Raw genomic sequence first — 6,000 nt, 5'->3', positions numbered from 1 at the left:
TGTTAGAAATACTTGATTAATCTTGGATTATTTTATAATTGTCCATCCAAGCTTATGTAATACTATATGTTAACTATACTTCAATTAAAAATTAATTGTAAATATGATAAATATTTTCAAATAATACACTTGTATCTCTCATTGCCTCTAACAGGTAGTTAATCAGCATAGAGGCTGGATTTTTATTGGTAGACTTCAAGTGACAGAGAAAACCTGATACTTTCAGATCCATCCTCTGTTTTTAGAGAGTAATTTAACTTGGAAATGTGCCATTGTCTTGACCTTTACTGACATGTATGCAGTCACAAGCCACATTTGTTCCCTGGATTACATTTTAGATAATGATTTATGAATCATAGGCTCCTTGGGTTGTAAACATCATGATTCATCTTTTTATGTCTGTGCAGACTACCCAAGCCATATTATATATTGTCTTTTGCCTAATTTCTATTCTATAAATTCTCAAAGTGAATGTACATATGTTGTAACAACACTGTGACCAAAAACTAGTAGTTAATTCATATATTGGATTCAGGCTGCTTTATGAATGGCAGAAATTGCTACTGTACTATGAATGCTTTAGTTACTCATGCATTCGCTGCTGTATAAGTTTGCAGTTAGGTATTACATAGTCAAAATTCTGTTGCATTACTTCTACAAATACTCATGAATATTCACCCTTGGTAATTCAAGCCAGTGTCTAGGCACCCACCATAGCCAAAATTCTGTCAGGCATTAGATTTCAATTTAGTCCCATTTTCAATCTTAGTCTTAGTGGAAATTTTTTAACAAGTCTGCAAGTTATTATGTAAATGTTATATATATTTAAGATTACCATTAAATTTCCCCTAATATCAAAATTGTTGATTATTTTTGGCAGTGTTTTAATAACCCTTTATCTCACCTCTAAATCCTCCTTCATCAATAATTAAACTGACCTAATATAAATATAGTAGGCTAATTCTCATTATGGCAGACCAACAAGAATGGCATCCTAAGTTACCATGTACTTCACTAGTAAATTTTAGCACAAGTTTTAAATTTCTACCTCCTACCTTCCCAAAAATGTATCTAAGCATCCTCCTCTGCATAGACATAATCAAGCAAAGATTCTACTAATGGTAAATGGGTCTGCTTGTTTTTATATTATATGCCTGAGTATGTGTTAAATAGGCTGCAAAGGTAATATTTAATATTTAGCTGATCCAGTTATAGAAAAATAAGCAAAATGCCACCTATATTTTATATTCTAGTATTCTGTTTCCTTGTTGTTCTTAAATATCGGTGAGGTTTTTATTCAATGTCTAGTCACTGAAGTTTTGGATACTATAATTTGCTACACAAAGATCAGGGTACTCTTTTTTTTTCTTTGAAGATTTTATTTATTTATTTGAGAGAGAGAGAGCAGTGAGGGGCAGAGAGAAAAAATCTGAGCAGACTCTGCACTCAGCAATACAGGGCTCCATCCCCAACATTGAGATCATGAGCTGAATAGAAACTAAGAGGTGGGTTCTCAACCCACTGAGCCACCCAGGTGCCCCCGGGGTGCTCTTTTATCTGATGATCCTAGATTACTTTGACTTGATTTATTCTTTTTTTTTTTTAAAGATTTTATTTATTTATTTGACAGAGATAGAGACAGCCAGCGAGAGAGGGAACACAAGCAGGGGGAGTGGGAGAGGAAGAAGCAGGCTCCTAGCAGAGGAGCCTGATGTGGGGCTCGATCCCATAACATAGGGATCACGCCCTGAGCCGAAGGCAGATGCTTAACCGTTGTGCCACCCAGGTGCCCCGACTTGATTTATTCTTCACTCAATGATATTTATTGTATGTGAATGTTCACTCAGACATACTCAATTTAAGATAATTTGAAGAGGGCTTATTTACAATGGGACTATTTATGAGATGTAGGTTGGATATAGGACAAACCACAATGGATACTTCAATAACTTGGGGTCAAATACCAGGGAGGAGCTATCAGCACACTTTGTTAAGAAAAAAAAATGACCCCATTGGCAATAGTATTAAAAAGATGAGGGGACAGAGTGGTCATTGGAACCCAGAAAAATAAATCTATGTAGAGCATGCCGCTTGAGAACAGTGATTTTCTATTGGCTGACATAATCAGCTCAAGATGACCTCACTGTCCTGCCTGCTTCTGGTCTCCTGCTGGGGCTTTCCATTGGTTGATCCAATTAAATCCAGAAGCCTATGGAGGTATTTGATGTGATCCACTCAGGCCAACCTCCTGGTTGGAGAACAAATTTGAAGACGTCAAATATGAGATATTCAGCACAGAGTGAAGTACGTGAGACAGAGAAAGACACATACCATATAATGTCATTTGTATATGGAATCTAAAAAACAAACAAACAAAACAGAAATTGAGTCAAAAATACAGAGAATGAACTGGTGGTTGCCAGAGGACAGGGGTGGGGGAATTGGAAAAATAGGTGAAGGGATTAAGAGGTACAAACTTCTAGTTGCAAAATAAATAAGCCACAGCGATGAAAAGTACAGCATTGGGCATATAGTCAATGATCTTGTAATAATTTTGTATGGTAACAGATGGTAACTACACTTATCATGGGGAGCCTTACGTCATGTACATAATAGTTGGATCAATATGTTGTACACATGAAATGAATCTAATGTTATATGTCAACTATACCTCAATTAAAATAAAAAAGATATTTATCACAATAAGCAACAGTATGATCAATAACTCAAAGACTTTAAAATTACTATGTTTCTCACAAACTCATGTTTTTCATGTATGATAGGGATCTTAAAATTTCTACTTTCAGAAAAAGCATACGTTTTGAGGTATTTCTTTTAATACGGATAATGAATTTTCTCTATGGGCATTTTCATTGGATTGCATATTAATCAATTGAAGGGTTTATCATTTTTATGATAGGAATTTTATCTCTCTGTTAACGTGGTACATCTTTTTATTCAGTTAGATTGTCTTTCTGAACCTGAATGCATATTTTTTGTTTTCCCAAAGAGCTTATACATCCTTTGTTAGATTGGTTCCTTAGTATTTGATATTTTTATGTTGTTGTTAAAAGTGTCTTCTTTTTAAGCACTTTTTTAAAGTTTTTATTTAAATTCCAGTTAGTTAATGTACATTGTAGTATTAGTTGCAGGTGTACAATATGGTGATTCATTTCCATATGTAACCCGTAACCTGGTGCTAATCACAGCAAGTGCTCCTTAATCCCCATCACCTATTTAACCCATCCCTCTACCCCCTTCCCTTCTGGTAACCATCAGTTTATTCTCTATAGTTAAGGGTCTGTTTCCTGGTTTGCCTCTCTCTCTCTTTAGCTTTGCTCACTTGTTTTGTTTCTTAAATTCCACATATGAGTGAAATCACATGGTATTTGTCTCTCTGACTGAATTATTTCACTTAGCATAATACTCTCTAGTTCCATCCGTAAGCACAGTTTTAAAACTGTGTGTTGTTAATGTATAGAATGGCCATGGACTTGTGTATAATGACCTTATATGTATGCACACATATTTCTGTGTTCTATTGCTTCCATTTTTTTTGTAGAATCATTCTGTAAGTAGATAATTATATCATGTAAAAATAATGATGTTAATTTTCTTCTTTCCAAATCTTTTGCCTTAAATTTATTTTTCTCATATTATGATACTGGCTAGGACTTTGGCACAATATTAAATAGAAATAGTGATAATGGAATATTGCTAAATTAAGAATAAATGAGAACATTCTCATCTTGATATAGAGTATCCACAAAAAATATCTATAGCAAACAGCATGCTTGATGATTTATTAAAAACGTTTCATTTGGGAAATTAGAACAAAGACACGAAAGACTACTATCACTATTTATTTTCAATATTGTACTGGAGATGCTACAGTAAAACAGTAAAAGAAAAATTTAGTTTAAGAATTACAATGGAAGGGTGCCTGGTGGCTCAGTTGAGTGGCTGACTCCTGATTTTGGCTCAGGTTATCATCTCAGAGGGTTGAGATTGAGCCCATGTCAGGCTCCACACTTGGCTTAGGTCTGCTTGAGATTCTCTCTCTCTCTCTTCCCTTCCCATCACTCACGTTCTCTCTTTCTAAAATAAATGAATAAATCTTAAAAAAAAAAAAAAAAAAAGAATTGCGGCACCTGGGTGGCTCAGTCATTGTCTGCCTTCAGCTGAGGTCATGATCCTGAGGTTCTGGGACTGAGTCCCACATTAGGCTCTCTGTTCAGTGGGGAGTCTGCTTCTCCCTCTCACTCACCCTCTGTGTTCTCCCTCTCTCTTTCTCAAATAAATAAAAAATCTTGAAAAAAAGAATTGCAATGGAAGTAAAAATAATAATCATTTTAGATAATATGATAATTGATATTATTATTGACCCCAAAAATGTCTTAAAGAATGCAGATAAATTATTGATTCTAGAGTTAGGAAAGATTGTTGTGTAATAAAAGAATCAACTTATAATCCATGTCATTATACCAATAACAAACAGAAAACTTATTTAAAGGGATATGTATTATTATAACTACAAAATAGACAATATGTGTATTAATAAATCAAATAAGAAATATGTAATATCTTTTTGAAGAAAATGATAAACTCTTATTCAGAAAAATTAGATAAGTCCTAAGTCAACTAATAGATTGACATTAATAAATGTTGCTAGGAGGACTCAGTATCCTAAATAATTTTTTTCTAATGGATTAATAGAGAATTAATGGTTTATTATAGTTCAGAGATTGCCAATCAAAACCCCAAAATTTATTTTTTGAACTTTAACAACTCGATTCTTATATGTGAAGTGTCAGAGTCAAGAATAACCGTGATATCATGAGTTAATATGCCCTATGAGATTTTGTTATTTAAACTTTAATATTTACTATGTTATTAGCTCAGGGATAGAGAAACAGAGTTGGTAAGTAACAGAGGTGGCATTAAAGTCAGCAGGAAAATGATGGATTATTCAATAAATTGTACTAAGACAAATGACAAAGTCTATGGAAACAAAATAAATTGGATCACAATATTGGCTCATAAACAGAAACCACCTGACAATGGATTTATGAGTAAAATATGAAAGGCAAAACCTTAACACTTTCAAAAGAAAGTTTAGGAGACTGTATTTTTTTAGTCTGGGATAAAGGATTAAAAAAATAAGATTAAAAAAGTGCATAACACAAACAGAAGATTAGTACATTAGACTTTATTAAACATAAGAGTTTCTGTTCATCAAAAGATAATGTGAAAAAAGTTAAAAGCTAAGTCACAAGAGTTTTAAATATATGACAACAAAAGATTAACATCAGGTTATCTCAAGGTGTTCCTCCAAATCAATAAGAAAAAGATTGACAGCTTAATAGAAAAAAAATGGCCAAAATACACAAATAAGCAATCACAGAAGAGCAACATGAAGGGCCCATAAACATAGAAAATACACTCAACATTTTTAGTAAAAAAGGAAATATAAATAAATGCATTTGGACTACCATGCCATGCCCACCATTTTTTTAAATATTAAAAAGTCTTGGGGTGCCTGGGTGGCTTAGTCAGTTAAGCACCCAAGTCTTGATTTCGGCTCAGGTCATGATGTCAGGGTTGAGATTGAGTCTTACGTTGGGCTCCATGCTCAGCGTGGAGTCTGCTTGAGATTTCCTCTCCCTCTACCCCTACCCCCTCAAATAAATAAATATACAAAATCTTGAGAAAAAATCTGATCAAATCATTTAAATGGATGTGAAGCAACAGGAAGTTTTAGTATGACTGGTAGGATTATAAATTGGTGCTATCACTGGGCACCTGGGTGGCTCAGTCAGTTAAACCTCTGATTCTTGATACTGGCTCAGGTCCTGATCTCACTCTCATGAGATGGAGCCCCATGTTGGGCTTCCCGCTAGGTGTGGAGTCTGCTTAAAATTCTTTCTCTCCCCATACATTATCTTGGAATTAACTTAACCAGAGATGTAAAGGATCTATATTCTAGAAACTACAAATCAC

This window comes from Ursus arctos, unplaced genomic scaffold, assembly GCF_023065955.2.
Source record: "Ursus arctos isolate Adak ecotype North America unplaced genomic scaffold, UrsArc2.0 scaffold_13, whole genome shotgun sequence".
NCBI lineage: Eukaryota > Metazoa > Chordata > Mammalia > Carnivora > Ursidae > Ursus > Ursus arctos.
This window is presented reverse-complemented; position numbering follows the sequence as displayed.